This window comes from Mustela erminea, chromosome 5 (assembly GCF_009829155.1).
Source record: "Mustela erminea isolate mMusErm1 chromosome 5, mMusErm1.Pri, whole genome shotgun sequence".
NCBI lineage: Eukaryota > Metazoa > Chordata > Mammalia > Carnivora > Mustelidae > Mustela > Mustela erminea.
The window spans coordinates 64,515,971-64,543,295 of record NC_045618.1 but is presented as its reverse complement, the minus strand read 5'-3'; the positions used below and the strand labels follow the sequence as shown (position 1 = coordinate 64,543,295).

At 37.7% G+C, this 27,325-nt stretch overlaps 1 protein-coding gene and 1 long non-coding RNA gene across 5 annotated transcripts in view; one reads left to right on the top strand and one right to left on the bottom strand.

The window, feature by feature from the left end:
• FRMD5 (FERM domain containing 5) overlaps positions 1-27,325 on the top strand; it is a 310,741-nt gene that overhangs the window by 138,355 nt on the left and 145,061 nt on the right. The gene's annotated exons all lie outside the window — the stretch shown is intronic.
• Positions 600-27,325, bottom strand: LOC116590998. The gene is made up of 3 exons (XR_004285800.1): positions 27,238-27,325; positions 25,549-25,674; positions 600-712 (listed from the first exon to the last, which is right to left on the bottom strand). It is a non-coding gene; the product is annotated as an uncharacterized LOC116590998 (long non-coding RNA).

The window sequence follows — 27,325 nt, the reverse complement described above, 5'->3', positions numbered from 1 at the left end:
ATATATATGTTCTGACAAGAAGTCCGTGATACATTGTCAAGTAAACAGAACAAGTCCTAGAATTATGTTCTATATTTTCTCAAGAGACCCTTTATATATAGAAATTATATATTTGTAGATGCATATAAAGTTGATTGGAATGGTGTACATCAAGCTTTCAGCTGTAGTTAATTGGGGAAAATGGAGTGAAGTAGGACTTTTAATTCTGTATATTTGTTTTCTTTGCAATTGTATGTGTATATATTCCTATTTTTATTGGATTGGGTTTGTTTTTCTTGGAAATAATGCCCCAAATACAAAAAAAGTGCAAAAATAGTAAGATATTCCCATACTCCCAGTCACCCAAAATGAAGAAATGTAAACTTTTTTTATATTTGCTTTAGAAAATTTTTAAAGTTAAAGTTATAATAATTTTAATAATTGAAATATCCTTTGTTTTTTTCCTGGTTCTGTTCCTTTCTTTCCTTCCCAGAAGCCACCAACCTTCATTAATACCTAGTCATGTCAGTATCTTTAGAGCTAGTAAAACATTTTTACTATTGTGTTGCATTCCACAATATAAATATTTCACAATTATCTCACCTTTTATTGATGGATTTTTTTAATAGGTTTTTTTTTCTTACAGATGGTTCTTCAGTGGTCACACCTGTACAACTCTCATTGTGTATTTGTGTGAGAGGTTTTCTAGGGCAGGGCTTCTCAAACTTTTTATCTGTCAAGACAAAAACAGAAAAGAATTTCGAATAGCACGCTATGTATACAGGTGAGAGAGAGGTAAAGGGCACACTCTCTGGCTAACTCAGCCTACCTGCTATCCTGAGGGCTAAAGGAGTCATTTTTTTCAATATACCTGTATTATCTTGCCACATCACATCTGCTGAGAAATTCTGCTCTGGGGCATTCTCTCTCAAACTTTTTAACTTAATGTTTATATGAATCACCTGGTGATCTTATTAAATGGTAGGTTTTGATTCTGCAGGTCTGGCATTTGGCCTGAGAGACTCTGTGTTTCTAAAAATTATCTAGGTAGTAGTGATGCTTCTGTTAACCAGACTCTAGGGCTTTGCTCTCCAATGCAATAATCACTAGCCCCCCATGGCTCCTGAGCCCTTGAAATGAAGTTAGTCCAAATTGAGAAGTGTTTTAAGTATAAAACACACACTGGGGGGGCCTGGGTGGCTCAGTGGGTTAAAGCCTGTGCCTTCGGCTTACGTCATGATCCCAGGGTCCTGGGATCAAGCCCCGCATCAGACTGTCTGCTCAGCAGGGAGACTGTTTTCCCCCTCTCTCTCTGCCTGCCTCTGTGCCTACTTGTGATCTCTGTCTGTCAAATAAATAAATAAAATCTTAAAAAAAAAATACACACTGGATTTAATCTGAAAAATAATATAAACTATCTCATTTATACTTTTATATTATTACACATTGGTTATTAATTACAAGTTACAATTATACTGTTGTGAATATGTTTGGTTAAATAAAATATATTATAAAAATATTAAAATTTTCCCTATTTCTTTTACTTTAATTTGGCTATTGAAACATTTAAATTATGTATATGGTCTGTCTTACATTTATGTTGAATAGTGCTGCTCTGTTTCTGTACATAGAATTGAAATTACTAGGTCATTTTCAGCCTTACTACATATGGCTTTTACTCTTCCAAATGATTATAATAGTTTACACTTCCACCAAGAATGGATAGGGATTCCCCTTATCTCTACTTCCTCACATAAAATTGTCAAACTTTTATTTTATTTATTTTATCTTTTGAGGGAGAGAGAGAGAGAGAAAGCATGGGAATGATGGAGCAGAGGGAGAGGGACAGAATCTTAAGTAGGCTCAGTGCCTTGTGCAGAGCCTGATGTGGTGTTGAGCCCACAACCCTGAGATCATGACCTGAGCTGAAATCAAGAGCACCCCAAATTTTCAAACTTTTAAAATGTCTGTTGTCTAGTGGGTTACCTTGGAATTCCCTAACCACTGATGAGGGTGATCATCTTTTCATGTTTGTTTGTTTTTTAAAGATATATTTATTTATTTCTTTATCTCACAAGTAGGCAGAGAGGCAGGCAGAGAGAGGGTGGGGAGCAGGCTCCCTGCTGAGCAGAGACCCCAGTGTGGGGTTCCATCCCAGGACTGGGATCATGACCTGAGCCGAAGGCAGAGGCTTTAACCCACTGAACCACCCAGGCACCCTCATCTTTTCATGTTTATTGGTCACAGGAGTTTCATCTTCTGTGAATAACTTTATTTCTTTGCTTATTTGTGGTAGTTCATCACAAAGTTTGGATATTAATTCTTTGTTATATTTGTTGAAATGGTTTCTCCCAATCTGTTACTTATCTTTTTAACTTTTTGATATATTTGGTTGTATAAGAATTTTTAATTTCAATGTAATTGGACTCATCGGTCTTTTAGAGTATGCCTATTTAAGAAATCCACTAAGAGAGGTGCCTGGGTGACTCAGTTGGTTAAGTATCTAAGTCTTGATTTTAGCTCAGGTCATGATCTCAGGGTCGTGAGATTGAGCCCCACATAGAGGCCTGCATGGAACATGGAGCCTGCTTAAGATTCCCTTTCTCCCTATCCTTATGTCCCCCCATTCCTTCCCTCTCCCTACTCCCGGCCTGCTCTCATGTGTGTGCATTCTTTCTCTCTTAAAAAAAAAAATAATGGAAAAGAAATCCATGCTGTGTAAAGATTTTCTTTTATTGGTTTTAAAGTTTTACACCTAAAATTTGGATCTTTTATCTATTTGGTGTTTATTTGGGAGTAGACTGTAAGATAGGGATCTGTTTATAATGCATATAATTTTGTGTATATGTGTTTCCAGATGGAAAGCCCGTTATCTCATCCACTTCTTGAACAATCCAAATGTTTCCTGCTTATTTGTAATGCTTCTTCCGTCATGTGTTACAGTCCATACCTGTTTCTGTATTAGGTTTTTTCAGAATTATTGAAGATGACTTTCAAGATCAGTAATATCATAGGAAAGTCTTAGGAAGTCATCATCATACTGGTCTGAGGCATTGAGTTATACCTAAGTTGACAAGATAATTTATCTTTTCTCATCCTAATTCACTTTTAAGAATGAAAGAGGGTTCTTAAGCTAATTAAAATTATGTAATTTTCAAAATACTCATTTCTTGACTGAAAAATGGCTTTATTACATTGGTGAACTATAAAATAGCCTGTTCAGGGGCACCTGGGTGTCTCAGTGAGCTAAGCCGCTGCCTTCAGCTCAGGTCATGATCTCAGGGTCCTGGGATTGAGCCCCACATCAGGCTCTCTGCTCAGTGAGGAGCCTGCTTCCCTCTCCCTATCTCTCTCTCTGCCTGCCTCTCTGCCTCCCTGTGATGTCTCTCTCTAATAAAAAAATAAAATAAAAAAAAAATAGCCTGTTCAAAAACTCCAAAAATATTTTTTCCTAAAATACATGCATACATAAAAGCAAAACTTTATATAAAATTTGTATTGATTATCAACAAGTTAAAAAATAATTATTCTTGGCACAATCAATTTAATCATTTTCTTAACTGCTTCTGTATCTATTATCATGTCACTGGTATTTTTCTAAAAACTATATTTCAAAATTAAATTATTATTTTTGGTTATTTTTACAAAATTGTTCATGATCATCTTTATAGTTGCATTTTATGGCTCATAAATGTGACACTCTTGAGTCTTCAGTTTAATCCACAATATTCTTAATTAAAAAATTACTTCCTCTACCCCTGGGGATAAAAATATATGTTTATAAAAAATAATAAATTTAAAAAAAAATTACTTCCTCTAACATATTGAGGTATTTGATAAACTCAGAACAAATTGTATTAAATGGAGAATATTTTCAGTTTTGCTTATATACTAAAATGTGTAAGTACATGCATAAATTTATGCCAATAAATTTCACAATTTAGATGAAGTGACACATTTTAAAAGATACAACCAAAGCTCAGTCAGGAAGAGACAGATAACTGGAGTGGCCCTATATTTTTTTAAAGAAATTTAACTAATAGTTAAAAACCTTGAAGCAAAAAGGAAAACTGTAGGGGCATCTGGATAGCTCAGTCTTTAAGCGTCTGCCTTGGGCTCAGGTCATGATCCCAGGGTCCTAGGATCAAGCCCCGCATCAGGCTCCCTGCTTGGCAAAAAGCCTGCTTTTTTCCCTCTCCCACCCCCCCTGCTTGTGTTTTCTCTTTGCTGTGTCTCTGTCAAATAAATAAATAAAATCTCAAAGAAAACTGTAGTCCTAGATAGAGACATTAATAAAGTTTACAGTTCTATGTAAACTCTTCCCAGATGACTTTTTTTCAAGTTAAAAAAAATTCCAGCGTAGTTAACATACAGTGTTATATTAGCTTCAGATATACAATATAGTATCTGAGCAATTCCATATACTATTCAGTGGTCATCAATGTAAGTGTACTCTTAACTCCCCTTCATCTATTTCACTCATCTCCCTCAACCGCCTCCCCTCTGATAATCATTTTAGTTTCTCTTTTTTCCCTTGTTTGTTTGGTTTCTTAAACTTCATGTATGAGCGAAATTATATGGTATTTGTGTGACTGGCTTATTTTGCTTAGCATCATTCTCTCTAGATCCATCCAGGTTGTTGAAAATGGCAAGATTTCATTCTTTTTTTTTTTTTTTTTGGCCGAATAGTATCCCCCCCACCCCACACACATCTTTTTTATCCAGTCATCAATTGATGGACAGACATTTGGGTTGCTTCCATATTTTGACTATTGTAAATAATTCTGCAATAAACATAGGGGTGCATGTATCCCTTCATATTAGTGTTTTTGTATTTTTTGGTTAAATACCCAATAGTGTGTTTACTGGATCATTCGGTAGTTCTCTTTTTAACTTTTTAAGGAACCTCCATACTGTCTTCTGCAGTGGCTGCACCAGTTTGCATTCCCACCAACATTGAATGAGGGTTCCTTTTTCTCCACATCCTCACCAACATCTGTTATTTCTTGTGTTTTTTATTTTAGCCATCCTGACAAGTGTGAGGTGATACCTCATTGTGGTTTTAATTTGCGTTTCTCTAATGATGAGTGTTGTTGAGCATCTTTTCATGTGTCTGTTGGCCATCTGTATGTCTTCTTTGGAGAAATGTCTGTTCATGTCTTATGTCCGTTTTTAAGTTGAATTATTTGGGGTTTTTTTTGGTGTTGAGTTATATAAGTATTTTTTTAAAATACATTTTGGACGTTAACCGTTTATTGGATATGTCATTTGCAAATAGCTTCTTCCATTTGTAGGTTGTCTTTTAGTTTTATTGGTTTGTTTCCTTTGCTTTGCAGAAGCTATTTATTTTTACATAGTCCAAATAGTTTTTTTTTGCTTTTGTTTTGCGTGCCTCAGGAGACATATCTAGAAAGATACTGCCACAGCTGATGTCAGAGAGGTTACTGCCTGTGCTCTCTTCAAGGATTTTTATGGTTTCAGGCCTCACATTTAGGTCTTTAATCCTTTTGAGTTTATTTTTGTGTATGGTCTAAGAAAGTGGTCCAATTTCATTGTTTTGCATGTAGCCGTCCAGTTTTCCCCAACACCATTTGTTGAAGAGACTGTCTTTTTCTCATTGCATATTCTTGCCTCCCAGATGACTTTTTAAAAAAGAAACTGACACCTACAAACTGATGCTAAAAATCACATGGAAATGCAGTGAACCTAGAATAGCCAAAGTAATTTTGAAAAAGAACAACAAAGGTGGAGGTCTTACACAATTTTATTTTAAGAGTTGATATAAAGCTATACTTAATCAAGACAATATAGTTTAGACTTCAACTAGATATATGCATCATTGGAATAGAAAAGACAGTCCAGAAATGGATCCATACATACAGGCATTTTTCAGCAAATGTACCAAGGGACAATTGGATATCCAATGTGCTAGATAGAACCTCAACCATTGTCATACCCCTTATACAAAAATTAGTTCAAAATGGATCATAGACCTAAATATAAGAGCTAAAACTTCTAGAAGAAAATATAGGAGAAAATCTTCATGATTTGGGTTAGGCAAAGAATTCTTTGAGAAGAAACAAAAGGCACACATCATAAAAGGAAAAAAATTGACAAATTGGACTTAATTGAAACTTTAGCCTTTGTCCTTTGAAAGACATGGTTAAGAAAATGAAAAGACAAATCACAGGCAGAGAAAAATTTTAAAAGCATGTGTCTGATAAAGGACTTATATCCAGAATATATAAACAATTGTAAAAAATCATTAAGACAAATAACTGGTTTTTTTTTTAAAGGCAGAAATTTAAACACTTTGCCAGTGACAATATACAAATGGCCAATAATCATTTGAAAAGATGCTCAACATCATTAGTCATCAGGAAAATGCAAATTACAACCAAAATGGCATAACACTACACACCCACTAGAGTGACTACAATTAAAGATTTATAATATCAAGTGTTGTTGAAATCTGGAGCATGTAGAATTATCATATATTACTGGCAGGAATGCAGTATGATACACCCACTTTGGAAAACAGTTTGCCTGTTTCTTATAAAGTTAAACATACACTAAGCATATGACTCTGCAGTCCCACTCCTAACATATGTCCCCGTAAAGACTTATACACTTATACAATAAGTGTTCATAACAGCTCTATTCATGACAGCACCAAAGTGGAAATAATCCAGATGTTTTTCAGCAGGTGAACTGTGGTACATTCATATAATGGAGTACTACTTAGCAGTACAAAGGCAAAACAATAGTATGGGTGAATTGCAAAAACATTATGTTAAGGGAAAGAAGCCAGAAACAAAGGACCATTTACTGTACTATACAGTTTATATGAAATTCTGGAAAAGATACAGAAAACACATCACATCAATGGTTGCCAGGACCTAGAGAGAGATGGGGGGATTGACAGCAAAGATACGAGGGAACTTTCTGGTGTGATGGAAATGTACTATATTTTAACTGTGGTGATTGCTATGTGACCATATACAGTGAGTCAAAACTCATTTAACGCTACACTCAATATTATTGATGTGTGAAAATTATAAATTTTACCTCAAAAAATTAAAATGTGTAAATATTTCATCCCAAATATTTTTCATAAACTGTCTTTTTAACTCCCCTCAGAATACCTATTTGATAATATTTTTAGAAGACAAAGTAATGATGTCTATACTTGTTTTTTTTTTTTTTAAAGATTTTATTTATTTGAGAGAGAGCAAAGCAAGAGAGATCACAAAGGGAGAGGGAGAAGCAGGCTCCCTGCTCCCTGCTAAGTAGAGAGCCCAATGTGGGGCTCAGTCCCAGGATCAGTTCCAGGATCCTGGGATCATGATCTAAACCAAAGGCAAACGCTTAACTGACTGAGCCACCCAGGCATCCCTCTGTGATTGTTTTTAATGTTTAATACAGATACTGTTTGTCAGAGGACTTTTCAATTTCATTCTATTCTAGTATAAAATATAAATTCATCCAACTGAAATTAGGTGTTCCAAAAAAAGATTCTCCTCACAAACTAAGATATTTCAAAGTACACTGGAGAACATGGGGCACCTGGGTGGCTCAGTCAGTTAAGCACCTGACTCTTGATTTTGGCTCACATCATGATCTCAGGGTCCTGAGATGGATGGGGCTACCTTTTGAGTGGGGAGTCTCCTTTTCTCTCTCTCCCTTTACCCCTCCCACCTGCCCATGCACATTCCCTCTGAATCTTTTTTTAAAAAACGTACACTGGAGAACGAACTCCATTATTGGAATTTATTAAATTCTTATTTGGATCTGACATGAATGAAAAGAATTTAATATTGAAAATTTGTGAAGTTGTTTAGAATTCATTTGATCTAACTGAAAAGTCATGCTTCCCAGAGTAATACATAAACATATCTTATGTAGCTGCAATTGTTTAATTGTATTTTTCAGGCACTTTTTTTTTTTTTAACAAGAGTAATTTTTAAAAAATAAAGTTTCTTGTTTAAAAAAAGTTTTTTAAAGAAGTCTGGTTAAGATAATATTGTCTTGGGCTCTCTGCTCAGCAGGGAGCCTGCTTCCCCCTCTCTCTCTGCCTGCCTCTCTGCCTACTTGTGATCTCTGCCTGTCAAATAAGTAAATAAAATCCTTAAAAGAAAAATATTGTCTTAACCAGACTTTTTTCAGATTTTCCTTGTTTTTCAACTAATGTCTTCTTTCTGTTCAAGGCTCTAATTTAGGGTACCACATTATATCCTGTCTCCTTAATTTCTTCTGGTCTGTGGTAGTTGCTCAGCATTTCTTTGGTTTTCATGACCTTGATGGTTCTGAGGAATATTGGTCAGGTATTCTATATAGTAGTCCTTAATTTGGGTTTGTCTGATGGTTTTCTTATGATTAGACTGGACTCAGGGGTTTGAGGGAATAATACCAGACATGTATTCAGCCATGAAAAGGAAGGAAATCCTGCCTTTTGTGACTGTATGGACGGACCTTGAAGGCATTATGTTAAGTGAAAAATAAGTCAAGCAGAGAAGGACAAATACAGTATGTTCTCACATATATGTAGAATCCAAAAAAATCTAACTTGTAAAAATGGAATGGTGGTTGTTGGGTGTGAGGGAATCCTGGACATATTAGATGTTGGTCAACATTTAGCTGCTTGTATTCCTGCATCCTTCATTTTTATCAGCAAACACTTTGTGTGATGTCTTTAAAAGGGTGGTGTTAATTACTTATATCAGGAAATGGTGATAGAAAGTGATTTCTGGTCATCTTGAAGATTTAGCAGCATATGGGAAATGTAAATGCATCTCACCACTAGACAAGACCACATGGCACAGGTTAGAATTTCAAAACCAAGAGCTTGCTAAAGCCATCCCACCCATATTCAAGCTTATTTTATTGCATTTTTATTAGAGCTTGTTTTAATATACTTGAAAAGTGGATACTCTACTTCAGATGTCAAACTATATGGAATTCTCCAATGGCAGGTGTAAAATTGAACTGGAGGATAGGCAGGATAAATGATCACACATTTATGGCTTATCAGAAGTCTTAAACAATCCAGAGTGCAAAGGATAATTGATAATAAGGTAGCCAAAGGCTCAAACTAAATATTGGGGACGATTGGCACCCTTTACTGCTTTTTATCTTAGCGAAGCCTGGGATTATCCCAGAACTTTCTTTAGTACTGAGCCTCTGAGATCATCCATTATACTTTACTTTAAACCCAGAATGAAATGATGATCTCTTCCAAATGTCTTAAAACCTGTCCCAGAACTCTGCCCCTTGATTTCGACTGGGAGAGAGTCAGAGTTAAGTGACTATGGTGTTGAGAGAAGCTGGCATGTCTGGATTGTGGGAACTGGGAGAAAAGAATATATTGTAATGATAAACATCACATCTGTAAATCACATGGAGTAGAGAGGCGGAAAGGACATAGGATTTCTCCATTGATGTATCTTTGTGTCGAGAACAGAAAAATGTAGCAAGATACTGCTGTACTCTTCTGAGCTAATCTAAAGCAGCAGTTAGTATGGAGTGAAGGCTTTCATTGTTAAATGACAGGAAAGTTCATATTGCATGCATGACATTATGTCTAAGTACTGTGAAGCACAGAAACTGTTCCTTCCTTCACTGAGCTTATATTTTTAAAGGAATGTAAAATATTTGCACATAGGGGCCTGTGTCGCTTACTCACAGAGAGCATAGTCTCTTAGTCCAAGTATTCTCAGGTTCAGATTTAGAGAACAAGCATGCCAGGGTTCTTCTTTACTGATTTCGTGTAATTAAATGGCTTCTGACCTTGCAATTTTCTTAGATTGCCCTCATAGAATTATCATTTCTATCTTTGAGCTGCCTTCTTCTTCCATTATGGAATGAAATTCCCATTGTCCTAGGTCATTAGGGAATAAATTGTTGAGGGAATAAAAGAATAGTTGGGGATTTGGCAATTTATGCCCCAAGTATTTTAACTTTAATTTTGAATGAAAACATTTCTTTGATGTGTCTTTTATTTTTTATTTTTTTTTAAAGATTTTTATTTATTTATTTGACAGACATAGACAGACAAGTAGGCAGAGAGGCAGGCAGAGAGAGAGGAAAGCAGGTTCCCTGCTGAGCAGAGAGCCCGATATGGGGCTCGATCCCAGGACCCTGGGATCATGACCCGAGCTGAAAGCAGAGGCTTTAACCCACTGAGCCACCCAGGCGCCCTGATGTGTCTTTTATAACAGAGATTGTTGGGGCACGTAGATGGCATAGTTGGTTAACAGTGTCTGCTTTGGCTCAGGTCACGATCTTGGGATCCTGGGATCGAGCACTGCATCGGACTCTCTGTTCAGTCGGGAGCCTGTTTCTTCTTCACCCTCTCTGTGTGTTCTCTCTCTCAAATAAATAAAATCTTAAATTAAAAAAAAAAAAAACAGATTGTTTATCTTGACTTGATCTTTTCTTGGTTCAGGTTCATGTTTAGGAGCATTAGTGTTTTATGGTGTTGGACATGAGCCTGAGTGATTTAGTTTGTCACTGTACAGCTCTGCACCAACCATAACCCCTATCCCCAGGAGCCCTTGGACTGCCTTGGTTGGCAGGCCTCTGGGAGGGTGCTTGTGTCCTTAGGTGCTCTTCAATTTCTCTTTCTTCCCTGTCTGTTTATGAGCTGATAATTCTTTGTTGGCTGAAGCTGTAGAATGAGTTTCTTTTCTCCCTCTTTTGTAACCGGCTTTCCTCTGTGCCAGCGTCTGCCACTGGCAACCTTGCCACCTGTCTTGTCATTGTTTCTGACCTCTGCTTCTGCTTCCAGTCTCTTTGGCTGCCTGGCAGCTCTGTCCCCTTCCTTGCTTTTCCTTCTCCTTTGTTCTTATATTGTCAGCAAATCACAGTAAGGCTTTTCCTGTAAACAGCTATCTGATCTGCCTCTAGCTCATCAGCACGTTTGGCTGTTTTTGTAGCTACATGTTCAGGGGTTCACTCTGAACCTTAAATACTTTAAGAGAAAGGTGCATCTGAATTTGAAGCCAAGGAGACTTGTCTCTGCATAAATGAAGTCTTACTCTATTTCCATGAAGTGTAGTGACCCATACTGAGAGTTGTTTTCTTGTTTTTTTTTTTGTTTGTTTGTTTTTGTCTTAAATAAGGTAGAATAATTTAGTGTATGGATTATCTTGCTTGAATGATTCCCATTATTTGACTGGTTTTCCAGGGTATAGAACCATATGGGATTCATATTCTCAAGTGTTTGAAGCCCAGAGAAAATGCCAGCTCTTCTGTGAAGCCTTCTTTAGCCCTTTTGGTGCCTTCTCAGATTCTCTCATAACATTTACTTGCCTGGCCTTGCAGTGCATGTGTTCTCTCTTGGCAGATTTTAGAAGCTCTTGAAGTACAGGAGAGAGTGAGACCCTAATCATGTCATTTTTCTTTCCCGTCTTTACTCCTGCTCTTATAACAGTACCTTGTATACAGCGGCTGTCCCTAACATGTTCTGTGGAGTTGAGTAACCTCCTCTCAACCCAGGTCTCTTTTGTAGTTTGTGATGATGCTAGTGGAGGATCGCTCCACTCGTGCCATGTGGTACTGGCTCATGTTGGAACTCCTCTGCTGGCCGCACAAATTCCTGAGTTCCTCCTGTAGTCTGTCCCCAAAGAGCCTGGCTCCTTGCTGCCTGGGGAAATTTAGTGTTACACCGAAACCAGCTGGGTATCCTCTTCTAGTACCTACTTAAATGTATAAATAAGTAAAGTTCTTTACGGTTCTGTCCTTAGAGAGAAATGCTTGTTTGTCCCTCATACACTTTTTGGTTTCTAAGCCATTCATTCTCAAAAACAAAATAGCCCTGTTACTTTTTTAACAGCTTTAGTGATATATAATTCATACATCATACATTTTGCCCATTTAAAGTATATAACTCAGTGTTTTTCCTGTATGTTCAGAGTTGTGCAACCACCACCATAATCTAATTTTAGAATGTTCTCATCATCCCCCAAAGAAACTCCGTGCCCATTAGGAGTCACTCTCCACTTCCCCAACGCCCAGTCCCAAGGCAACCATGAATTACCTTCTGTCTCTATAGATTTGCCTGTGGTGGACATTTCATATAAATAGAATCGTACCATATGTGGACTTTTATGACTAGCTTCTTTCACTTGATACTACTGATTTTTAAAAATGCTCTTTTAACTTTTCCATAAAACAGATGTGGTCTTATAATCTCATAATTCCTTCTGTGACCTTGTTTTATTGGATTTGTAATATTGGGTTAAGTTGCAAAATACACTATCACACATCAAATATCATAGGGCACTGATGGTATTCCAAATGGCTCTGTTTCAGAGCCAAGAGAATTTTGCCCAAGATTCAGTTATAGTTACATGTCATAGGGCTGATCCAAACTCTTGCCATGGTTAGATGAATTGGCATGTAATAGGACTCCATGGTTTTCACACTGACCCATCTTCTAATGGGTTATTTGAGGCTTTGGTTTGTGTAATTCCTAAGGATTATAAAATGCTGGAGCTGGAAGCAACTCAGCAGTCACTTAGCCTAGGATTTTTTTCTCCAACTGCTATCCCATTTTACAGATCTCAGGAAGTTACTTGTTTAAGGTTAAACAGTTAATTAATAAAGTCAGTTGTAAGAAGATTAGGGCCAGTATCTCAGTTACTAATCCACTGTTCTTCCGTTCACTTCTTTTTGACCTCATTGTTATTTTAACCTGGGTTCTCTAGAAACAGAAGCTGAGGAAGGAATTAAAAAGTCACCCCATGGAGAGTTACTCCTGAGCTGTATAATCTCACTCCACTGATAGCCAATTGGAAACCCAGATTCCTTGCCCTGGTGTGGGATTTTTGTCTAAGTTTGGAGGTGTTGGAAGAATCTGGAAACTCAGGGTATATAGATAATTAGCAGTCAATGGGGAACATCTTCCCCTCACTCATAGTGTCCTTGGCTGCCCTCAGAGAGGCCATGAGGAGACACCTAAGATTTGAAGTCATTTCTGAGGATGACAGCATCTTCAGCTAATGCATTTGAAGGAGTTAGTTAGACTGACACTCTTTCTCCTAAGAAGATATTTTTTTTACATTGCTGTGGTTGAGACTTTTTAGGTATTTAAATACTCAAAAGCCCATAACTAAAACCTTTGGTTAGGAAAGTTACAGTCTTGATCATCTTTCCTCTTTCCAATAAAGAGAAAACACACACACACACACACACACACACACACACAGGAAATGAGGAAGGAAGAAAGGAAGGAAGGAAACACCGGAAAGGCTCTTCAGACTTACAATTGCTCAGTACCTAAATTTTTATGTATGTTGTCCAACATGGAGAGATTTCCTCTGCCAATTCAATTCTAATTCTTTGCTCGAGATGAACTAACTCCAGCCTGTATAGAGATTTCTCCTGCAGTGACTTCAGTTAGAGTTTACTTTCACTGAATTTACCCTACTTCCTTTCATTTATATATTACATCAGGATTAGTCTCTTCTGGTTTGCTTATATGCTAATTTTCCTCCAAGATGTCTTTAACTTTTTTCATACCCCACCCTCCATTAGAATTTGAAATGATTGTTGACTGAGTGAACTTGAGCTGGAGTGTTTGACTGAGGCTATTTTGTCCAGTCGAGTTTGGAGAGTGGACAAAGAGATAATGAAGTCTTTAAGGTTTTCAGAGAATAATTGCTAACGAAAATTTTAAAATAAGTTTGGAAATGTTTGAAGATGAGACAGGCTCTTAAGTTAATTCATGAATAAAAGGAAGTTCTTTCCGTGTGGGAACAAATGCTTACCCTACCAGGAAAAGGAGGACAAGACGGTAGTTAAATCATAACCACGGTTATAGAAAATGAAGAAGATCATTCAAAGAAAAGAGTTGTAACAATGACATTTGTAGAGTTAAAATTGTCCAGCTGGAAGAGACTTTGGAAATAATTGAGTTCAGTCCACTTCCTACAAGTGAAGAGGCTGAGGCTAAAAGAGGTTAAGTGAGACAGGGCCAAACCATACTTAGAATCAGATCCAAGATTTGAACTGAGGTCTTTGGATTCCAGATGGTTTTTCCACACCTACTTTGTACCACAAAGTACAACATCTCCTACAAGAATGGTTCATATATCTTTTCCTGAAGAGCTTCTCCAGAGCTGTTTTTACTATACAGTGGCTTTTTCTTTTTCTTTTCTTTTCTTTTTTTTCACTACAATGTTTGGTAAAATTAAAGGTACTTGAGTTTTTATTTATTTTTAATGTTTCAAAATACATTAGGTATTAAAACTTAGCATGTCCATTAAAGGGCTTCAGTAAGAAAATCAAACCATCTTAGTAGCTGAGGATAGTATAATGATTTTTAGAAAGCATTTTAATGTTTGCTTTTGCCATAAACTTCCTTTCAAGATTGTTATCCAAACCCAAAATGTGTCTTTAAAGACTTCAGTGTTTGTCTGGATTCCAAACAATTACCCATGTATATGATCCTTCAGTAATGCTACTATATAACCTGTAGGGTACCAAAGATACCAAGTCAAACAAAACAAAATCCTCCGTACCCCCTGCCTTTATTGAATGATCCTAGCCCTACTCTGGATCTCAAGGCTTTGTGAGAGGAGTACAGGTTGAATTTAAGATCCCATGACTTTGGGCAATTTACAAACTGTAATCTGAGGACACAGCTCAGCTCTTTTGAAGCACATACTTATATACCTTTCATTTTTGTGATTCTGGAATTACCTTTATGAAGACTGATACGTTATAATTTTATCCTAAAGAGTTTGCATCTGATTAAAATGTGGGTAGAATCTAATTTTTAAAAATATTTTCAGTTCGGGGTGCCTGGGTGGCTCAGTGGGTTAAGCCTCTGCCTTCAGCTCAGGTCATGCTCCCAGGGTCCTGGGATTGAGCCCTACACTGGGAATCTCTGCTCAGCAGGGAGCCTGCTTCCCCCTCTTTTTCTCTCTCTGTGTGCTGTTCTGCCTACTTGTGATCTCTCTCTCTGTGTCAAATAAATATATAAAATATTTAAAAAAAATATTTTCAGTTCTACATAAAGAAGCTATTGATATTTCCGAGAGGACAGCCCCTATGAAAATAGCATTTGTTGATGGTCATAATCTATTAATTTTTTTAGATTTATTATTAGATGTTTCTTCATTTCATTCAAGAATCAGTTTCTATAATACAATGTTACTTTGTCATTTATGTTTAATTATTTAATGTGTATTTGAAGAGAGTCTTGGTAAAATCTGCAGGTTTTTCCAGAGGTTATACTGTTTTGGATCTTTTTTAAAAAGATATATTTGTTTATTTTAAAGAGAGGAAGAGAGAGAGAGAGAGCATGGCAGGGAGGGAAAGACAGAATCTAAAGCAGACTCCTGCTGAGCACAGAGCCCAACAGGGAGCTCCATGTTGGGCTCCATTGGAGGCTTGATCCCATGACCCTGAGATCATGACCTGAGCTAAAATCAGGAGTTGGACGCTCAACCAACTGAGCCACCCAGGATGCCCTCTTTTGGATTCTTGTGGTTATAACCAGTCATTTCCAAATGGCTTTGGAGAGCGGACAACTCCAGGGAAGGTAAAAGGAGGAGGCTAGGATGTGGGCTGCTGCTATGACTTAATACTTCTTCCCTCGATGCCTCATTTTCCACCTGTGGGCCAATAACTAGGAAAATGAGAGAACATTAAAGACCATTAAAGCAATATTGTTTTTTATATCATTAATAGCATTTAGTCTTTTACACTAACTACTAGAGATTCTGTGTTTTTCAGGTAATGAATAATGGTATACATTACTAAGTGGTTGAGCACCTGAAGGTAAATAACCATACATATATCTCACAGGAGTGTTTTTTATAAAATGCACAATTTTAATAGTAATAACTAATAGAATTGGTGCTTACAGTTTGGCATTTGCTTTTATACACATGATGATATTTTATCCTGACTGTAATTCTGTAAGATAGGAATTATTATTAATCTCATTTTGTGGGTAACTGCCTTGCCCAGTGCCCCTTCTCTTTCCATTCTGTATTCTTTCCTATTTTGTCTGTGTTCCTAGCTTCACTTATCACCTGTGAAACTAACTATATCAAATTTATGTCACTAACCCTGAGCTCCAGATTTTTAAATCCAATGATCTTTTTGGCCTCTCCATTTATATGTCTCAGAAATAGCTCAAATTCAACAAATCTAAAACTGAACTTATGGTCTTCCCCGTCAAACTTGGGTGCTTCCACTGCTTTCTTTACTAATGAATGACATTGCCGTCCACCATCCATCCAATTGTACAAAACAGAAATCGAGGTCTTGCCCTTAAACTGCTCTTTTGCTTTTCCCCCATACACAGAATGTCAGAGAGTTCTCTCAATTTTTATTCCTACACAGTTCTAAAATCTGCTCACTTCTCTCCATCTCCAGGGCCACCCTTCCTGTCCAAGTTCTAAAGTATCACCTCTTTGTACTGCTCCAGTGGCCTCCTGACTGGCCACCTCTCCCTGGAGCTTCTTGCGCACCAACAATCCATTCTCTACCCAGTGACCAGAATGATCTCTGTAAAACACAAATCTCAACATGTCAATAGCCACCCCACTCTACTTAAAACCTTAATGAGCTTTACTTCAGGAACTTCCTATTCCTCTTTAAAGTAAGACCAGATCTTTACCATGGCTGATAAGGACTTGTAGTCTAGTCTCTGCTTTCCATCCACGCTCACCTTTGGCCAGGTTCCCTCAGCTCTCTGAGCTTTTTAACGTATCACATTCCCTCCTGCCATGAACCTTTGCATGTGCTTTCCCTTTGTTTGGAATTATCTTCCTGCTGCTTCTAGCTACCTCCTCCTCCACCAGAGTTTAGCTTCTTTAGGGAAACCTTCCCTGAATCCTAATCCATAGCAGATTTTGTTTCTCTGCAGTATTCTCTTCTATCATTTACCTTTTATGCATTTAGCACTGCTGCATCATTAAAATTATTTGTATGAAATTTTAAAATAAATATTCACCACTGTCAGCGGACCATAAGCTCCTTGATGTCAGGGACTGTGTCTGGCTTTGTGTACTGTTCCATGTTCATTCTATAGGATCATGCTCAGTTCAGGGTAGCTCTTCAATATATATTTGTGAATGAGTGAACAAATGGATTTGATATGCTTTAAAGACTTTTCTAACATTCTGTGATTTTATAGAGGACAAGGAAGTGTACCACTACATAAGTATTGAATGAAGCGTAATTCTTCACCACAGGTAAGAAATGGTGACCATGTCTTTTGTTGAGACAGAAACAGATCCCTAAGTGTAGGGCTTCCCAAAGACCAGAGTGAAAGGTTTGCTGGTCTATAGTATCCTTCCTATGCTCTATCTCAGGGTGGCTTGAACAACAGCTTGATTCTGTAAGTGGAGAGAAATGTGTATAAATAAATGGCTGTAGAGAGAATGGCACTCAGGTATATAGCACACAAATCCATCTAGCACACAGCTTTGGGATCCTGGTATCTTTCTTCAGGAGAGGGAACTAAAGATCTTTGGAGAAATACTTGATTCTAGGACTGAGGCAGGAAATACACAATATGAGCCTGGGGCATCTTGTAGTGCCAGAAAGTAAGGAAGCATTTAGAAGAAATACAATGGTGGGTTATCTTAAGGACTTAAGAGCCAAACGAATGGGTTCCCAATGGTCACAGCTGGAAGAATTCAAGCAACAACAATAAAGTACTATTGTTTCATATAAAATAAACATACATGAGTATGTACTGATATAAATGGCTGAATAAGTTAATAAGTAGAGAATAGAAAAATCTGTGATAAATTAGTGGGGATAAACAGGCAAATATCTCCTGCAGAAGAATTCCAAATAATTTATGTAGCTATTTTGTACTTTGTCCTCGAGGAGGTGGAGTATAAATCACCACTCCGTAAGTGTATGCTGCATTTAGCGACTTCTTTCCTAAGTGTGCCGCATGGAAAGCATGAGGGAGAGTAACTTTACAATGGAGAAATCTGACAAACGGGCAATAAATTGCCAGGCAATAAAGATTAATATCAACAGTGACAAATAACGTCCATAATATGCATCCTTGATATGACGTCATGAGAATCATCTTCCTCCCCAAAACTCACCACATCAGCATAGTCATGAGAAAAACTTCCAATAAATCTCAACTAAGAGACATTCTACAAATTACTTGACCAATCAATATTCCTCAAAACTGTCCAGATCATTAAAAACAAGGAAAACCTAAAAAACAGTCATAGCCAAGAAAGCCTAAGCAAACATAACTACAAAATGTGAGGTGGTATCTTGGATGGGATCCTGCAACAGGAAAGGGCATTAAGTTAAAACTAAGGAATGTGAATAAAGTACGAATGTTAGTTAAAAATACCGATATAGGTTCATTAATTGTGACAAATATACCATACTAATTTAGGATGTTAATAATAGGAAAAGAAACTGGGTGTGGGATATGTGTATTTTCTTTCCAAGTTTCTATTTCTCTAAAATGGTTTTAAATTTAAAAAAAAAATTACTGAAACTTTTAAAAAGGTGGCTAAATATATAAACTATTGGGGGATGAAGGGTGGGTAAGAGTTAAAGATGACTCTGGAATTTCAGGGTCAACGAGAAGTAATTTAGGATATAATTATTTGTGATCTATTGCTCATTTGGGGGAGATTTGGGGAAAGTTTCTAAATTCAAGGGAAAAAAAGATAGGGTTTAGTCATCAGATACCCCCAAGTATAACTTCTCCATAATTTTCTTTTTTGTTTTTACTGTTTTGAGTTTCTTTCTCTTAAGCTGAAATATTCTAAAAATGTAACCACCCCCATTTTGGCATACTGCTGAAGATGAGAAGAAATCATTTATATGGAACTAGAATAGCGGGTATTCCAGACTAAGGTAATAAGCTTATGCATTAACAATTCATGGATGTAATTTTTTGTGAAAAGACGTGGCTTTATATTAATCTTCTAATGGTGTTTCTAAATTTAATTTTTTAAAAAAATACTCCACCCACTCGACTAAAATGTGTTATGTGTCATGTACAGCGTGACATGCTAGTCAGGTAGGCAGTTTATAAATGAATCCTGCCCACAAGGAGTTTAGAGTTTAGTGCTAGAGACAAGATGCATTTATGAACAACTATACCGTAAACTGGAGGGTTATAACTTTCCAGTAGAGGCGCGGATAAAGTGCTATCCAAAATGGATAAGGGAAGAGATTCCTCCAAAATGGAGGATTCTGGGAAAGCCTCATGAAGTAAGGAGTAGGTTGACTTTGTCATAAATATTTGCAGACTCCTCTAAGTCAGGGGTTATACATGATTAATTTATATACCTCTAGCACGTAGGTGTTAAATAACATTTGTTGAAGGACTAAAGGATTTGCAAATGCCAAGATGGGAGGAAGGAAAGACATTTTAGTTTTATCTATTGCTTCTTACAATGTGGTATAAAACTAATAATGTCTATGTCTATCCCCCCAACCCAAGTTGATTCTTTCGTTGATGAGTTAGTTAATTTGATTCTGTCACGTACCATTTCTGCATCTCAATGAATACATTACTTATAAATACATTATTTACAAAGGCTTTCACGGTGACTTTCCAAAGGCTAGAATATGGAAGGGAGGAGCAAAGCCAGTCCTTTACTCATTAAAAGTACTCTTTTTTGTTGTTGTTAGGAGCCCACTGTCCAGCTTCAGATTTATTCAGCCTGCTTGTACTCTTGTTTGCCCTTCTTCTTTGGTCAGCTTTAAGGCTTGTGGAAATCTCTACCAGATGGTGATACAGATTCAGGGAGAAGAAGTAAAACTCAAACAAGTTATTACTTCTTAGTAACTCCTGTCAGGGTTCTGATGAAGGAGGTTAAAACTATGGCTAAAAGAAATCTTGTATATCATCTGTGGATTTCAGTATATGGGCTTTCTCCCACATTTCTGTGAATTACCAAGAGGTAGCTGATAGCACATCTCAATCATGTTTTGAAGGGTTTTTCCTGTCAGTTGCATTATTGTAATTTGGTTTTTAAAAATGACCCAAGTTTTTAAACTACAAGCAGTAACAATCTTGCATAATGCCTTTCCCCCAAGAACTACAAAGTGCCTTAGCAGTGGATTTCTAGGGATATAGCTATAGTAAAAAGTAGTATTACTATGACACCAAAACCACAACTAACAAAAAATAGGTACATTAGACTTCACCAAAATAAGAAATTTGTGTGCTGCAAATGATACCATCAAGAAAGTGAAAAGACCACTCATGTAATGGGAGAAAATATTAGCAAATCATATAACTGATAAGAGACTTGTATTCACAATATAAAAAGAATGGTCAGAACTCAGTAATGAGGGCACCTGAGTGGCTCAGTCATTAAGCATCTGCCTTCGGCTCAAGTCATGATCCCAGGAGCCTGGGATCAAGTCCTGCTCAGCAGGGTGTCTGCTTCTCTCTCTATCCCCTGCCGCTGCTCATGATCTCTCTCTCTCTCTCTCTCAAATAAATAAGATCTTAAAAAAAAAAAAAAAGGAACTCAATGATTAAAACTCAACCCAATAGAAAAAAGGCAAAGGATTCCAGTAGACATTTCTCCAAATAATACATACAAATGGCAAAAAAAAAACCATGAAAGTGTGTCAACGTCATTAGTTGTTAGGGAAGTCAAAATCAAAAGCACCATGAGATACCACTTTATGCCCACCAGGATGTCTCTAATAATAACAATAATAATAATAATAATTTAAAAATAGACAATACAAACCTTGTGAGGATGTGGAGAAACTTGGTGGGAATATAAAATGATGCAGCTAGTATGGAAGAGAATCTGGCAATTCCTCAAAACTTAAATATACAGGGGTGCCTGCGTGACTCAGTTGGTTAAATGTCTGCCTTCAGCTCAGGTCACAATCTCAGGGTCCTGGGATCAAGCCCCGCATCAGGCTCCCTGCTCAGCAGCGGTGAGTCTGCTTACCCATCTCCCTCTGTTCCTCCCCCTGCTTGTGCTCTCTCTCTCTCTCAAATAAATAAAATCTTAAAAGAAAAAAACCACAAATACACAAAAAGTTTCCATTACCACCCAGCAATACCACTCCTAGGTATATACTGAAAAGAAGTGAAAGCATATGTTCACCCAAAAACTTGTACCCAAATGTTAATGGCAGCTTTATTCATAATATTCTAACTAGGTAGAAAGAATCCAAGTGTCGTCAACTGAGAAATGAATAAATAAAATGTGGCATACCCATATAATAGAATATTATTTGGCAATAAAAAGAAAATATTGATTCATGCTAGAACATGACTTTAACCATGCTAAGTAAAAGAAGGCAGATGCAGAAGGCCACATATTGTATAATTTCATTTATGTGAACTGTCTAGAATAGGGACCTCCATTAGAAATAGAAAGTAGATTAGTGGTTACCCAGGCTGGTAGTGATGGTGGGTAGCAGTTGGAGTAGTGGAAATCATCAGCTGTGATGAATATGGGGTTTCTTTTAAGACAGGCAAAAAAGTTCTAAAATTAGATTTTGTTGATGGTTGCAAAACTGACTCATACACTTTAAAAGGTGAATTTAATAGTGTGTAAAGTGTATCTCAATAAAGCTGTTGTCCTCACAGTAAATATGGTTCTGGCATTCTAGACACATAGAGCAAAATTTGAATAAATGTCTTCTTAAGAATGGTTCCAGCTAGTATGGGTATGGAAAAGTGATGGGATAATCTTTTCTTAGGGTACATGGATACTCTAGGTCCTGATGCTTTTAAATTAAAGGAAACTGAGCTTGACTAATCTTAAAACTTCCAAATGTATTAAATTTATATATTGTTTTATTTCCAAAAATTTGAAAACACTGAAAAATGTGAAAAGGTTAGGAACTCTTTCTAGAAATTGTGGTGACCACTGCTCTTCTTAGACAAGTAATTACACCAACATTGTATATCAAGTGTTAGGACCAACAGCATCCAGCATAAGGTAGCAAATACCAGAAAAGCTGCTAGGAAGGAAAATTGGAAAATTAAAATTAATATTAGCCTCTTGAGCCATTCTGTGTGGTCCATTGTACTTTTCTGTTTGCTTGCAGTTGGCGTCAGTAATTTGATATGTTAACCTTAAAGAAATCGATGGAAACGTATACTAAATTTGGAAAGATGGAAATGTAAAGAAATACATGAAAATGTCCTTGGAGCAGTAAGAATCATAATGCATTTTCCATTGTTGGTCTTCAAAAATTATTTTTGTGGATTGTGTGATTTGTCTACTTCCATTCTTTTTTTTTTTTTTTTTAAGATTTATTTGTTTATTTTAGAGAGAAAGCAAGCAAGTGGGGAGGGGCAGAGGGAGAGAGAGAATCCTGAAGCAGACTCCTCACTGAACGCAAAGCCAGCCTGATGCAGGGATCAGTCCCAGGGCCCAGAGATTGTGACCTAAGCTGAAACCAAGAGTCAACCACCCAACCGACTAAGCCACTCAGGCGCCTCTACTTCCATTCTTAATGTAATGTATTAGCACTTTCGTAGCAATTTATTGCATTCTCCCCCTTTCACTTTTGGCTTCTCCTTGTTGTCTGTTAAGAGCTAAATTAAAAATACTAAAATGTTTTCCTTTGGGGAAACATTTAAGAAGGGAAGAATAAGACACTTCCTTCCCCTCTTCAATGAAAGAAGAATTCCATTCATATTCATTCATTCATTTATTCAACAATTATTTATTTATTTTAAATTTTTTATTGAGTGCCTACTCTGTGCAGGGTGTTATACTAGGTATTGCGTGTTTCTAAAATAATTGAGGAGATTACTGCAAAGCTGAGCTCAGAAGAGTAGTTTAATAACATTACAGTGCTATGAATGATGGTAAAGAAGAAAGAGAATAATTCTACTGAACTCTTGGTGACAGAGTGACAAATGGCAACAGGCCTTGTTCAAGCCCTGTTCATGAGCTGAAGAATGACTATATCTCCCAGTAGTCAGATAGTGCTTTGACCTGATGTTAAAGCCAGCATTGTGCTCTCACATTAAAGAGTGGGTAACAAATACCATATTTTTTCCTTTCAACTCTTCTCCTTCTGCCCCTTTCTTACACACTGATTCCCCTTTCTGACCATTCCTGTCTCCGTTTTGTTTCTCCTCCTTCCGTATCACTGTCTGTAGAGGAATAATAGTCTTTATTACTATTTATAATATTTATAATATAATAATAGTAGTAATAGTATTTATTACTATTTAGTAAGAGTAGTAATAATAGTATTTATTACTATTTATTACTGTTTTATTGTCATTGATCTTTCTTAACAAATTTTCTGGTCTCCCATGTTGAGCTTCAAGGGCATATGTATGTATATGTGTACACACACACACACACACACACACACTCGTATGTAGGCATAGTCACCTTATTCCACTTCCCCATTGTCTTTTTTCCACTTTAAAGTGTTTTGACTGTTGTCAGCGTGGATTGAGGAGCCTTTTAGTATGAATCATGTAAGCATAGTCAGAAAACAGGATACATCAGAGGTGGAAATGAATCTGTCATAACTTATTAGCTATTTCTTTTATGTTACAAAAGACAGCGTGACAGGAAAATGAGTCCTTGCCAAAAATGCCATGTCCAAGAATCCAAGACTAAAATGAAATATAGTTAGGCAAAATGATAGAATTTGTTAATGATTCAGTAATGCCCCTTGTAATCATTTTGGAGGACAAAAGCCTTCCTCGACACATCTGACTACCCAAGTGATCCAAGAGACGCTGAACTTTACCTAATAGAATTTTGTAAATATTTGGGTAAGATGACACTTTAAACTGGGTCAGATGTTCAGCTTTTATTTCCCCCCCATGCGAGGCAATGCTTGTTGTAGGCTTGGGAGGAAAGTTAGATTAGTTCTAAACAAAATAGAGGAATTTTATTTTTCTTCCCAAATCTGAGTTGCAGTGTGAGTTATGTGTTACAGTTATATTTAGGGGGCCATGAGAGGAAGTATCACCAAGCGAGTCTGAGACAGAATGTCCAGAGAGGTAGGAGATTAGCTAGAGAATGTATTCTTGGGACACAAAGGGAACACGAGTTAAGAATCATGAAAAGCTGGAATTGTTCATGTTGAATGATGCCTGACTGGGAAAATGATGACTGAAGTTTGGTTGTTGAAATGAACAAGGCAGTCATGACTGGCCTCTGACAGACCTTGCAGGGACAGAGTAGAGCAGAGGTCTTCATTAAAACAAGCCAGTGAGTGGAAGAGCCAGGAGGAAGAGATGCTGCCCAGCACTGCTTCTCCTCATCACTCATCTTCTTCTCCTCATCACTGTGGAAGCCCATACACAAAATAAAACAAGTGTAAGGCTTAGAAAGAAACAAAAGTAACATCATTACTTATACATGATACGACCTTTTGTTTTCTACTAGCAAAATCCAAGAGAATCTACTCAACTACCAGGTATATGTGAACATCAGAGTTTGATTTTTTCTTCTATGTGCTTGACATGTATTACCTTGTTTAGTCCTCCTCATAACTATGATAAGGTACAGAGATCACTTTAAAGTGCAGTGATCATCCACATTTATTGATGAGGAAACTGTGGTACAGACAGGTTAAATGACGACATGGTCACACAGCCATGTGGGTACAAGGATTTGAGGCCAGATAGTCTGCCACTGCTCTCCACTGTCTCCAAAGACAGTGACAGAATACTAGATAGAAGGGACCCAGAATACAAGTAGGGTTTTGTTTTGTTTGGGATCTTATTTATTTATTTGAGTGAGAGAGAGCGAGCGAGCAAAGAAAGGGGCAAAAGGGAGAGGGAGAAGCAGGCTCCCCGCTGAGTTGGGAGTGTGACGTGGAGCTCAGTCCTAGGACCCTGGGACCACGACCTCCGCCAAAGGCAGATGCTTAACTGACTGAGCCACCCAGGTGCCCCCATGTATGTTTTTTTGTGTGGTTGGTCATTATTTTTAAATTTAAAGATTGGAGAATGTTGAGGAGGTGTATGAGTGATGGGGAAGAGAGGACTGATGAATGGAATTTCATTCTAGAGGAGACAGGAAAAAAAAATGTGCTCGAAATAACTCAGAACAAGTTCACCCTTGGTCAGGAGAAAGGCCCCCTCGTTCTCTGACACGGGTTCAAGTATTATTCTCCCTCAAACAAACAGCAGAGTTTGGAGTAAGGCCTTTCTGGTGTTGTTCTAACCCTGTTGACAAGTGCTCTCTGACTGCACATTCTAGGCAATGCTGTATTAGGAGCTATTGCTTTAATTTTTGTGACATGTGACACAGTGTCTCTGGCCAGAGGCTTCTCTTAGGTCAACATACATTTCTCACTTCGTTCATCCAAGCCTTGCCTTTAGAGGGAGTTTACTATGGGGAAGATCTGTCAGGAACATGCATGTGACGTTTTTGAGTCATCCTATTGAGTTGGCTTTAGGACAGAATAAAAGCCTCTCAGCTGATGAATAAAAAGTACCGAACTGACATCACCTTTTTGAGATGCCTGAGAAAAAACACAGGGCTTCTCAGGTTTTGTGACACACAAACAGAAAATAGAGATTTTTAGAAAATAGGATCCACGTTGTTCAATTGGCAGTTGGTTCAAAGAAAATTGCACTCGTGTACCAACCTTTGATGAGGGAAGAAGCATCCAGGGACTTGCACATCACTGACAGGGCAGATCCAAAAGTGTCTCCGAATTCTCTTCTGTAGTACACTAACAACACTACTCAGCAGATAATCATCAACAGACATTCTTTGGACAAGAAATAAAATATTCTTTAGGAGGTAAAACACATTTTGACACCTTCAAACAGATGCCAGAAGAATTGGCAAAAGACATTCTCACAAACGCCAAAGTTGCAGTCAGCCAGAGTGCTGTGCGCCCGGCTCACAGCCAGTCAGGCACATGCGGAGTCTGGGGGGCTGCTTCTCTGCACCAACCATCAGAGTAGCACTTAGGAAAATGCTCTATATGTAGAAGTGTGCAAAATTTGAATTCAGACCAAGCCTAAGTGGTACACAGCCTGTTCCAAGGTTGGTTCCATTGCTTAGTGAATGTTGATTCCATAAGAGTCTCTGTCAAGGGCTTTTTGTCAGCATGACCTAGCAAGACAACAAAAATGTAAAACCACAGGTGTATGTGGAGTATCCGCTGGGTACGGGACAGAGGACTCGTAACTCGGGCCAGTGTTAAAAGAGTCAACTGCGACAGCATGGTTGCAGCTTGCAGAGGTCATGGACTGAAGTCTGGAGCCTAGCAATAGGGGCTGAAGGCTAGGAGTAAAGCAACGTTCAGTGCTTCAGGGACTCCACTTCAGGGCCCAAGGTAACTGAAAGAGGGGATAAGGGATGAGGTAGAGATACAGTTTTCTGACATGGGTACAGGAAAAATAGACTCCTAGTCTACTTTACAAGTAATCGGTGACTAGGTTAGAACTAGGCTGAGCCTGGTACAGAGCTCACCAGTATTGGACTATGGCTTCTTCAATTCCCTTATTCCCCTCAGCTCCCAAGTTTCAGAGCGTCCCTAAGAAAGAGCTAAATTTAAAAAGCAGCTGAAGTTACTGAGGATTCATTTTGGGGACTGGGGCAGGAATAGAGGGACAGGGAAAGAGGCAAGCCCTACATCTTCCTGGCCCAAACAATGCTAAGTAAGGGGGAATATTTTCCTGAGACAGATAGGCAGATAAACCCATTAACTCCCAAAGGACATGAAAAAGAATATCGCCTTCTCTCCATATTCCCTTACTACAACATTAACTGATGCAGAAACAGGTGCTAATTGGTGGCAAACAAGGGGAGTATAACTCAGTTTACCAGAAGTAAGTGAAGTACGTGAACTTGGGGTGCCTAGCTAGCTCAGTCAGTTAAGCACCCCACTTTTGATTTGGGCTCAGGTCATATTATCAGGGCTGTGAGAGGGAGTCCCGTGTCAGGTTCCACACTGGGTGTGGAGTCGGCTTAAGATTTTCTCTCCCTCTACCCCCAACCCCACCACATGGATGTGTTCTCTCTCTCTCTCTCAAAAAAAAAAAAAAAAAAAAGGAAAAAAGGAAAAAAGGAATTATGTGAACTCAAGTGTAGGTGAAGTGAGCCTTCAGGGAAAATACATGGACATTGGTCAGAGTAAAAAATCTGTAAGTGACTAGTCCTATAATTCTAACCAGAAGGCCTGAAAAAATAAATTACCTTGCTGGAAAAGGAGGGTTGAATGAACAGTAGTCATCCCTGCATGATCAGTGACCTTTTAAGATCCTGCTGTGGTAATTTATATCACTGTACTTTTCAAGTAGACCAGATTCAATTAGACACCTACCTGAAGAGTGTATTTTTCATTGACTTTTGCTTATCAAAATTGGGATCTTATTCAAGCCCAGACTATTGTCAAGGAAACAAGTATAACA